The following is a 12,208-nucleotide window of genomic DNA, read 5'->3' as shown; positions in this document are numbered from 1 at the left end:
TGTGGTATCCCAAAGGAGCAAAGTTTGAGCTAGTTGGTCACTCTGACTCGGATTATGCGGGATGCAAGGTTGAAAGGAAGAGCACCTCGGGCACATGTCAATTGTTGGGAAGATCACTTGTTTCATGGTCATCAAAGAAGCAAAATAGTGTTGCATTATCAACCGCCGAAGCCGAATACATATCCGCCGGTAGTTGTTGTGCACAAGTACTTTGGATGAAGGCCACTTTGAGTGACTTTGGAATCAAGTTCAAGAAAGTGCCATTGCTATGTGACAATGAGAGTGCAATCAAGTTGACAAACAATCCGGTTCAACATGCAAGAACAAAGCACATTGATGTCCGCCACCATTTCATAAGAGATCACCAACAAAAAGGGGACATTTGCATTGAGAGTGTAGGCACCGAAGATCAACTTGCTGATATATTCACCAAGCCATTGGATGAGAAAAGGTTTTGCAAGCTAAGGAATGAGTTGAACATATTGGATTTCTCAAATATGTGTTGATGCACCCCCCACTCATATGACATGCCTCTCCTTCGAGCAATCCAAGGTAAAAGTTGATTGGCATGACATACATCTTTGCTAAGGACATGATTAGTGCATCTAGTCACATTTTCAATTTTATTAGGACCTTTCAAGTGGTTCTATTTTATTAGGCTCATTCATGAAAATCAAATGAATTTGATGTTTATATGATATCACTATTGCTTCTATGATTGACATGATCTAGTGATAGCATATGACATGTTTATGGGCTTGTAAACCTAGTGTTTAATCTAGAAAATGAACTATAAGTGTTTAACTCAATATGGTACAAGATAACCCTTATTTGGAGGTGTGAAGAAGCTTGTCCTTAGATCAAACCGAGTTAAATATCTTTGGCAAATAATCTAGATTGGACCAAATTTGGGAAAATGATCATCACCCCATTGATTGACATTGATAATCTTGACCCTACAAATAATACTATCTATATTTTGAACCTTTGTGGTCATTGATGACAAAGGGGGAGAGAAACAAAGATAGTAGTAAAAATAGTGAAAAAGGGGGAGAAATATCATAAAGGTAGAGAAACATAAATGTATACTTGATATATGACATAGGGAAAAAAGTGAAAAAGAAAAGGGATCAATTAAAATTTTGAGCACACAAGTAGGGGGAGCAAGCTCATGAACTTGTATGATGCATTTGAATGTGCATTTCATATGTTTGCTTGCATGGCATAAGTTCTAAAATTCAAAATATCCATGCTTGTGTGATATATGCTAGTTGTAAGATTGAATGATGAAATGAAATCACTAGATAACTTTCATTTCCATGTAAGTCTTTACAAGTGGTATCTTTCCAAAGTATGTTTCCAAGTGATATTAAGCTAACCATGGTGCTAAGGAAGGTATAATGGTGCACTCCAATTGGTATCACGCTTCAAAGGTCCATCTTTTATACCTTATCATCATTTGGTAGACATTGACTCCTATATTTCCTATCTAAGCATATGTGCAAGCTACAATCCAAACTCTTAGCACATATGTAGGGGGAGCAATTGCTACCATTTGGGGTTCATGAAACTTGTCCATATCCTTTTACACATGGTAAATATGCTTGGACAAGCAACATGGATTCAATTGAATTTTAATTCATATCTTTGTATAAGGGTTGTCATCAATTACCAAAAAGGGGGAGATTGAAAGCTCTAGTTTGGTTTTGGTAAATTGATGAAACCCTAAGTGCTAACCTAGTTTATCAAGTGTTCATGAGATAGGTAGCACACTTCAAGTGGAGAAGCTAATGAAGATCATAACATGACAATGGTGATGGCATGGCGATGATCAAGGGCTTAAACTTGAAAAGAAGAAAGAGAAAAACAAAAAGCTCAAGGCAAAGGTATAACTTGTAGGAGCTATTTTGTTTTGGTGATCAAGACACTTAGAGAGTGTTATCACATTTAGGTTTGATAGCCATACTATTAAGAGGGGTGAAACTCGTATCGGAATAAGGTTATCAAAGTGCCACTAGATGCTCTAACTCATTGCATATGCATTTAGGATCTAGTGGAGTGCTAACACCCTTGAAAATGTTTGTGAAAATATGCTAACACATGTGCACAAGGTGATACACTTGGTGGTTGGCACATTTGAGCAAGGGTGAAGAAGTTAGAGGTGAAATGGAGTTGGTCGCAATGATGCTGGCGTCGGTCAACTGACCGGATGCTGGGTAGCTCTGCGACCGGACGCTGAAGGGCTACGCCCAGTTGTGTTGTCGGTCGGCACAGTGATTAGGGTTAAGCACCGGACGCTAGGCTGTGTCCGGTCAAGCATGACCGGACGCGTCTAGTCGGCAAAAACATGTTTTGGACCCTTACTAGAAACAACCGAACGCTGGGGGTCCAGCGTCCGGTCAGCTCTGTCGGAGCGTCCGGTCAACTTGTGGACCGTTGAGATCAAACATTCACAGTTGATCGCAGAAGACATGTGGCCATCATTGGGCGACCGGACGCTGAGGAGCAGCGTCCGGTCAGTTGGACCGGAGTGTTCGGTCAGCCCGTGTTATGCTCAGTGAAGGGGTATAACGGCTCTATTTCATGGGGGCTTCTATTTAAGCCCCATGGCCGGCTGTAGCTCACAACCTTTGGCCATTTTCATTGACATAGCAACCTTGTGAGCTTAGCCAAAGTCCTCCCACTCATCTCCATCATTGATTCATCATCATAGTGAGATTGAGAGTTATCCAAGTGCATTGCTTGAGTGATTGCATCTAGAGGCACTTGGTGTTCGTGTTTCGCTGCGGATTTTGCTTGTTACTCTTGGTGGTTGCCGTCACCTAGACGGCTTGGAGCAGCGAGGATCGTTGAGCAGAGGGTGGTGATTGTCTCCGGCTCCGATCGTGGTGATTGTGAGGGGTTCTTGACCTTTCCCCGTTGGAGCGCCAAAAGGTACTCTAGTAAATTGCTCGTGGCTTGTGTGATCCTCATCTTGTGTTGGTTGTGCGGCACCCTATTGAGGGTTTGGCGTGTGATGCCAATTAGCGTGTGAACCTCCAAGTGAGTGAATCGCCACAACGAGGAGTAGCTTGCCGGCAAGCAAGTGAACCTCTGTAAAAATCATTGTGTTCATCATTGATTCCGAGGTGATTGGTCTCTATTGTTATTCATCCTTGTGATTGATTGGTTCAATCATCTACATGGCGGTATAGCCTTCTTGATCACTCTCTTTACTTTACCGCAAACTAGTTGACAAGCTCTTTAGTGTAGTTAGTTGTGAGAGCTTGCTTGCTTGGTTAGTGTGGCTCTTTAGTTAGCCTTTGAGAGCACACTAACATATAGTAGTGTCATAGCTATTGAGTGAATAGATACTATCTAAACTAGAATTGTGGTAGGTGGCTTGCATTTTGAGTAGGCTAGCACAACACTTGCTTCACCTCATAATTGTCTAACCATGTTGTTATGTGTTGTTGTAGAAATTTTTATTAGGCTATTAACCCCCCCTCTAGCCATTAGGACCTTTTAGACGCTCGGGGCCTGAGTCCAGTCAGTATGATGTATGATGACGTTGAGTGACCGGACGCTGGGTGTGTCTGGTCAGGCATGACCGGACGTGTCCGGTCATGATTTTTCTCTTTTGGATGCTTACTGGAAATGACCGGACGCTGAGGTCTTGTTGCCGGTCACTTCGAAGCAGCCTATCCGGTCACAACTTAAATGTACTGATGACCGTTGAGATCGAGCAATCAGCGTTTGAAGCAGGGGACATGTGGCACACATCGCGTGACCAGACGCTGGGGTCCAGCGTCCGATCGATCTGACCTGCATGTCCAGTCACCCCATGTTTAGTGCAGTGAGGAGATCAATGGCTCTATTCGTGGGGGCTCTCTATTTAAGCCCCATGGCCAGCTCAAGCTCACCCTTTTGGCCATTTTGCATTGACATAGCAACCTTGTTAGCTTAGCTAAAGCTCTCCCACTCATCTCCATCATAGATTCAACATCTTTGTGAGATTGGGAGAGAATCCAAGTGCATTGCTTAAGTGTTTGAATCTAGAGGCACTTGGTGTTTGTGTTTCGCTGTGGGATTCGCTTGTTACTCTTGGTGGTTGCCACCACCTAGATGGCTTGGAGTAGTGAGGATCATCGAGCGGAGGTTGGTGATTGTCTCCGGCTCTGATCATGGTGATTATGAGGGGTTCTTGACCTTTCCCCAGCGGAGAGCCAAAAGGTACTCTAGTGAATTGCTCATGGCTTGTGTGATCCTCATCTTGTGTTGGTTGTGTGGCACCCTATTGAGGGTTCGGCGTGTGATGCCAATTAGCGCGTGAACCTCCAAGTGAGTGAATCGCTACAACGAGGACTAGCTTGCCAGCAAGCAAGTGAACCTTGGTAAAAAATCATTGTGTCATCATTTGATTCCGAGGTGATTGGTCTTTATTGGTATTCATCCTTGTGATTGATTGGTTCACTCATTGACTCGGCGGTATAACCATCTTGCTCACTCTCTTTACATTATCGCAAACTAGTTATCAAGCTCTTTACTGTAGCTAGTTGTGAGAGCTTGTTAGTTTGGTTGGTGTGTCTCTTTAGTTAGCCTTTGAGAACACACTAACTTAGTATAGTGACATAGCCATTATGTGGTTAGAAACTATAGAAACTAGAATTGTGGTAGGTGGCTTGCATTTTTAGTAGGCTAGCGCAACACTGGCTTCGCCTCATAATTGTCTAACCGGTTTGCTAAGTGTTGTTGTAGAAAATTTTAATAGGCTATTCACCCCCCCTTTAGCCATTAGGACCTTTTTGCCACGCACCCCTGCCTCATGTGTGCCATCGCTAGCCATCCCATCTCATGCCCTTGGCATCCGCGCTTCTCCACTTGATGGCCGCCACGTGCCCCTGAGTACGGATGTCGAGGCCCGCTACCGTCCATCACCTCGAACCCTAGCGCTTGTGCCGCTATATAAGCCACAACAGTTGCTCCTCAGCTTCATTCCTCACCGCCACCGCCAGTCCCTTCTCCCCTTCCTCATAGCCATGTCGAGCTCGTCAGAGCCCCACTCGCCAAGCTCAGCCCACCACTGCTGGCCATAGCAAGTAGCCGGCCACCGTGCCACCCCAGCTACCGTTGCTCCCCTTCCTCCAAGCGACGCCACCCACCAAGCACGCCATGGCCTCACCATGACACATTGGAGTCACAGCCGCTACAGCGCTGAGCTCTGCCCTTGGCCCGTTGGCCTCTACCACCGATGAGCACCTCCGCCTTGTTGTTACTGCTCGCAGTGTCGGACACCGTGGGCCGCTGGCCTTCTTCCTCACCACGCGAGCATGCTAGAGTAGCTACGAATGCCATCCCTGCTCCACCCTATGGACACCACTGCCTGGCCCTCCTCTACTCCACCTCGTGGACTCGCTCGATGTCCTAGACCACCTCCACCTCCACATCCACGACACCACCACCTTGCTGATCCTACTCACCACCTCCTCCTTCCACCTCATGATGCTGCCATCTCCTCCGAACGACAGCACCACCACCAGCGCCCCTCCTTGCCTCAACCTCATGAGCACCTTGACAACGACCACCTCTGCTTCACAGCCTTCGCCAAGCAGTGCCACCATGAGCTCCTACTTCGCCTCGTCGAGCACCTCCTGGTCCGCGAGCACCTTGCCAAGCCAGATGCCACCGTGCCATCCACATCGCCGCTCGGAGCACCTCCAGCCCGAGCCGCTCCTTCCACCGTCGTGATGCCCTAGTGACCCTAGCCTATGTCCACAGCCTTCCCTACCTCTGCTTCATCGGTGCCAAACAACACCGCCACCTCACCGACGAGCTTCTCTCCTACCGTCGGTGAGCAACTAATAGCCAAGCTCCTCGCTTTTTGCCTTCTTGTCATGTTCTCTCCTGAGCCAGGCCTTCGTGCCACCGTTCTCACCGTCATAGGGAAGTTGTGACCTTACTGCTCCATCGTTTGGAAACTAGGTGACAACGCCTACCTCGCTGACCTCCTTCCTCACCGCCAAAGCTACATCCAATAGCAACAACTAACTTCGGTCACCTGCAGTAAGCTGCAGCCACCCCTGGCGAGCCATAGCTACCCATGGCTGACCAACAGCAGGCTATAGCTCACTACAGCCAGCTAGCAGTAGGCCATAGTTGGCCACAGCTTGCTCGGACACACCGCAGCAGAGCTCCACCCTCTTCACCACCAAGGTCGAGCCTTTTGAAACCCCATCGACGCCATCTTCGACATTAACAAAACCCCTGCTTTTCATTTCATTATATTCATGTCATCTATCCTTGTTCATATATACATCATCTATCTATATCTATGCCTGATGATCTATCTACGAATGCTTGTGCCATGCCTTTGTGCCGGTCTATCTCTTATGCTTTGGTGTCTACCTCTTGTGTTATGTTTATGTGCTACTCCGGTCGTCTTTTATGTTGTTGGTTTGTTGTGTGATTGTGTTGATTGCCTGTGGACCGAGCCTTCGAGCTAGTCACAGGATCATACCTCATTCGAACATTTTGGTTGTGGGTTCGTCCCGCCATAGCAGTGATGTTGAGCGTAAGTCGACCCCTCGCTTTTAGTTGACTTTATAGTGCTGTGATTGTTGGCCTCTCTATGGCTCTAGGACGTGGCCACCATGGGCTCGATATTAGTACGCTTCCTGCCCGCACACGATGAGCCCATCATGACCTAGTCTATAGGAGATGGATTAGGGGACGACCGTTGTGGAACTTACGGAAGCCAACTCATGTGGGTAAAGCTCATGACTGTGAGTTGCCTTGTTATGATCATCGGGCTCTACCCCTTTTGCTCTCTTGTTCTCTTTTGATCTCCCTTGCTCTTTTGTTCTTCCTAACCACCTCATATGCTTGTACCACATTGACCATAGCGTTCCTTTAGATCTAGCGGTGACAACCACATCGCTACGGACCTTAGGGATAGCCTTGTGCTGATTTAGTTGCACGGTCGTGGTGCCCTATGAGTGGTTTTTGATCGTGGGACCATGTATCCTTCCTTCCAACCTTTGTTTGTTCCATGACTAGTTGGTTGAAAAAGTGCGGATTCCATTCTTCTCTCCTCTCTTGTTCTCAATCCTCATCGATCTAGTAAGATGTGGATTGAGCCCTTTGCTTGTTTGGTGTTTATTGCTCTCTGTATTTCACTCCTTCGATTCCCGTTGTTGCTATGGTGAGTGGATCAAGGAAGTTGGATCCTGTGTTCCCCTCTTTTGGTTCTATCATGCCTAAGCCCTTGTATGCTTGTACCTATTTAGACCGTAGCATTTCTTTGGTTCTTGCGGTGACAATCACATCGCTAAGAACCTTAGGGATGTCCTGGTGCATTTAGTGCTCCTAGGTCGTGGTACCCTACATGTAGTTTGGGCACTCGTGTTCTCTTGTGTGTCTCTCCTTTTGATGCCCCATCTCTACCATGGCGTGTGGATTGGAAGAAGTAGACCACCTCCCTTCTCTTTTCTCCCCCATTCCACCCTCTCTTGGTTCTCATCAATTATAATGGCATATGGATCGAGAGAGAGATCGGGACTGCTTCTTTTCTCTTTAGCCCGCTCTATTCGATCCCATCCATAACAATCATGATCAGATCAAAGACCAGGCTATCACTTCTAGTGGTAAGGTTAGCGTCTATGTCGTGTTCTCGAAACCATGCGAGTCAACCCGATCGACCATTAGAGTGCCATCTCTACCGAGGATGAGACATGGACATGCCTAGCTGACTTTCTCCCTCGCCCCTTTTTAGCCCGAGGAAAACGAACTCACTTTGTGAGGGCTAGCCTAGTTTTTCCATTGTGTTTGCTTAAGTCAAGCTAAGGTCAAGGCTATTATACTTAAAGCCATACAGATCGACATGATTGGCCCGGGAAGTATTGGCTAGGCTGTAACTTGAGCTTATGCTAAGCAAACAACCACTTCTACCTCTTTCCAGCCTAGGGATCGGACATCCTTCGTGAGGGATGTCATTTTTCCTTTAGTGTCCATTTTGGTATTTCTCGACCTTCCCATGCTTTGTTGCTTCTTTTTCACAGTCTTTCTTGGTTAGTGGTTGATTGCTCCTTTGCTTTGTTTATCGTATGAGCAAGGTAGTTGAATCGGGGATGGCGTTGATCGACCCGGAATCCATTGGAGGGGGAGACATAGACGACAATAGGACCTTGAGGAGAACAACTATGAGTACATTGAGAATCTCAGAGTCGACCAATCAATAGGTGCCACGTCCCACCCAACCTCGTAAAATCCTATTAGACATGCAATAATGTAACTGCTAGTGCTTTACTTTTATGCAATTGAACTATGATAGGTTGCATGGTAGAATTGCTTGAAAGCCATTACCTTGATGCAACCTTTACCCCTACACACTTGCTGATAGGCTAGACACTCGCTTACTACTTACTACTTACTTCTACTACACATTATATCTGTGATGTAATGCTGGTGGAGGATTGTTTGTGAGTGGATAAGGCACATGGTGCCGCTAAAACTGGTGATAACTTGGGGAGATCTTGGCATGTGTCTTGGTTGTGTGGTGAGGTTGAGTCAACCAGATAGGATTCTATGATGAGTCTTTTAATGAGTCTTGCCAGGGGGATGTGATCTGGGCATTCCCTTCGAGAGGTACCTGTGGTGGGTACATGTGTGAGGAGTATATTCTGAGGAGGTGACTCTTTGGGATGGAGGTGCCATCGAGGCATGGGGTGTTGGTTATCCCCTTTGAGAAGATGTCCTGTCTGATCCCCCTAAGGACTGGTTGTTGAGAGAACCAGATCATAGGACCCTACATACACACCACTCGCTCCTGAATGGGTGGGGGATGGTTACCCGACCAACTAGGACGGTGCCATTACTGCTAGGTTGGAAGTGGATAGTGTAGGGAGGTACGAGCGTATGACCCACACCCTCCTAAGATAGCGTAGTGACCTTTAGGGGGCCGGTACTATGTTCTCGCAGTCTCAGCGTGCCGGTGGACTCTAGGGTGGCCTAGGGCTGAGTGGTAGGGTGGCACCATACCAGTTGGGAGGCAGTCAGTATCAGCCTAGGCAGGGCACCACTGATGATGGTGATCTTGTGGTTCTAGTTAGTATTTGCAGAGTTGATCGATCTATATGTATAGTTGAGTCCTCAGATATGGACATTCCTATGACCTATGCTTCCCTTGATTAGTGAGAGGAGTCCTTTCTTGTTCTTCCCCTTGGGTTTGGTGTTGGTTTTTGGCTTTGGCCATTGAGGCAAGGCATGAGAGGGAGTCATCCTTGCCTCCTAGATAGTGAGAGTGTGGTGAGATGTGTGTGATGGGATGGGTGAACGTGTGTGGATGAGATTGGATAAAACTTGATGAACTTGCATAGAAAAACTACAGCCATAAATAGGCCTTTTGCTCTACCCTTGCATTCCACTTACCACAAAGCAAACGCAAAGCATAGGGTGGGAGCCAGTGGCTAGTACAAATCATACTGAAAGATTTTTGGTAGGTTTTGGATGTAATTTACGACGATAGTGGAGATTAGGAGGATTAGATTGTCTTGTTCCTATGCTCAAGATTGGTTGAGGAGATGAAGTCTACGCCCGCTGATGCTCTACGTTTACTCTGATGATTGCCCGTGAAGGAGGAGCCTTCACCCATTGAGGCGCTATATCTACTCTAATATTGTTCTATGTGTGTCTTCGCTAGTATATGTTGTACTTAGGTGTGTTACCAAGTGTTGTAATACCTTAAAAACTTGTAATTCCGTGATGTATGAACTATTGTATCAACTAAATAATGATAATGTGACTGCTTGGTTTTCCTGGATTATCACATTATGATTTAATCTATGGATTTCCCTTCAAGGAAATTATGGATCATTTTAGTTGGTATCAAAGCCATACTTGACCCTAGGATGAGACCTATTGGGTATCAGTATCAGGGATACCTAGATGAAGGAAGCTAATGGCCACGAACGCTAACTACCTCGGATGGTCAAGAGCGTATCTTGGTCTCGCCCAGCCCCGAGGGCATGGGCTCTGTCTTGCCCGACCTCAAGGATGAGGGATCCAAGTCACCTGACTCGAAGGGGGCGGGCTCTGTCTTGCCCAACCCCTCTAGCGAGATCCCTATCATGTCTGACACTAAGGGCGTAGACTCCACCTCGCCCGATCCTGAGAGCATGGGTTCCGTCTTGCCTGACCCCTTGGGCATGGGCTCCACCTTGCCCGACCCCTCGGGCACGGGCTTCACCTTGCCTGACCTTGAGGGCACGGGCTCCACCTCACTCGACCCCTCGGACATGGGCTTCGCCTCACCCAACCCCAAGGGTGTGGGCTCCGCCTCACTCGACCCCTCAGGTGCAGACTTCACCTCGCCCAATGGAGGTCCGTACCGCCCCCAACCACTATGGGTCTAAAAGTACGAGTCTAGGGTTAAACTTTTGATGCCAGAAGGGGAGTAGACACATCTTAACGTGACCCGTGGCCACGATGGGCCACGTGTGGGGGGTACAACCCTGGATACCCATGGCAGACTACATGGGCTGCACCACCAGGGGTGGTCTAGCCCACAAGATGAAGGCTTACGGTTCACGGTACTGCTCGGCGTGTACCACAAGACATCAAGGGTGATATCCTGAAGATGCTACGAGATCTATTAGGATATGCTCGATCTCATGATTCCTATAACCTGTTATTACTTACCGGTTATCTCCTAGATCTAACCGACTTGTAACCCTACCCTCAGGCTATATAAGGCGGGTAGAGGACCCCTCAAAACACACGCAATATCATACGACAGCAAATACAAACCAACAGACCATAGGAGTAGGGTATTACGTCATGTAGATGGCCCAAACCTATCTAACTCTTGTGTCTTTGTTGCCTTCTTGTTCTTGATTACGCGCACCTCTACTGATCAATCTAACTTCATGGGATATCCCTCGGAGGACTGCTGACAATATTCTATCGACAGTTGGCATGCTAGGTAGGGGTGTGCATGCTGTTTCCATGACAAACAAGATGGTACACTTTTCAGGCTCTTCGTCCTCTCCAAAGCCCAGCCAGATCTTTACGGTCAGATCGATCTCCTGGGTCATCAATGCTGACAGAGATAGAGAGATCATCAAGCCAGTGCAGATCAATTTTGCGCCAACCACACCAACACCTACAATGGTAGATCTAATCTCAGAACTGCCTCCGAGGTCATTTTCACCAACAACTTGTCGCCTACTGCCCCGCTACTCGAGGAAGCAGGTCGGCAACGATGATCTAATTGCATCCATCGATCAGGTCGGCCAGAAGCTCGCCGACTACCTCTCCCTCACTAAATCAGCTCTGACCACTTTGGTTTGGCGTCGACCACCTTCTAGTTCTGATTTATCAGAAGCTGAACGAGAAACTCCAGGGGATATGGCCACCATCCATCAGGATGCCCTAAGGGACAAATTCGCCGACCAGATTAGAGACATCTATCCTCTCGCCAACCCGATCGCCGATCAACTCTCACCGACTATCAACATGCTACAAATCAGCCAACATCCCGAAGAATCCCTCCACACCATTCTAGAGGAAAACCTAGACTCTGAACCCCAGAGCTCTACGAAGATTGTCGCCAAAACCGCCGCCATCCAACCTCCTTTTCCACCCTTCCGTGGAGGTCGGATTTTTAATGTTAGCATCAACAACCCTCCGCTGGATGGAGAAACCAATGAGGACCATGCAGGTCACATCAACAGAAATGCCAACCGTGCTCAGTGCCGAGCGGATGAGGCCGCCATTGTGCTAGCCGAGGCTACTCGTAATGGAGAACAACTCTATTCATAAGGGTGGCCACGCCCACTCCGCCACAACCTTGACAATGAATTCATCCATGTCAACGTCCATGATATCTACAAGACCCCAAGCGCCAACCTGGCCGTGGCCACTAACGAGCCTGCTCAGCTCGAACAAACGCTAGAGGTCGCCGCAATGCTGAAAGCTGCGCACTGCCAGGTCAACGAGATCCACTAGGATCAGGGACCTTCCTACTCAACAAGCTTGAATCGCCGATCTACCGCGCCAAGATCCAATCGTCGCCCCAGCAGAAGCTGTTTCGCCAACCAACATCATGATGATAGACAACCCCTCTAGGGGGAGCTAGGGGGAACCATATCAACAACCCTCGCCAACACGACCAAGAAGTCAATCAAGATGTCCGAGAACACATCAACAACCTCCAAGATGCACGACGTCACAT

This window comes from Miscanthus floridulus, chromosome 9, assembly GCF_019320115.1.
Source record: "Miscanthus floridulus cultivar M001 chromosome 9, ASM1932011v1, whole genome shotgun sequence".
Taxonomy (NCBI): domain Eukaryota; kingdom Viridiplantae; phylum Streptophyta; class Magnoliopsida; order Poales; family Poaceae; genus Miscanthus; species Miscanthus floridulus.
Note: the sequence above shows the minus strand (reverse complement) of the source record.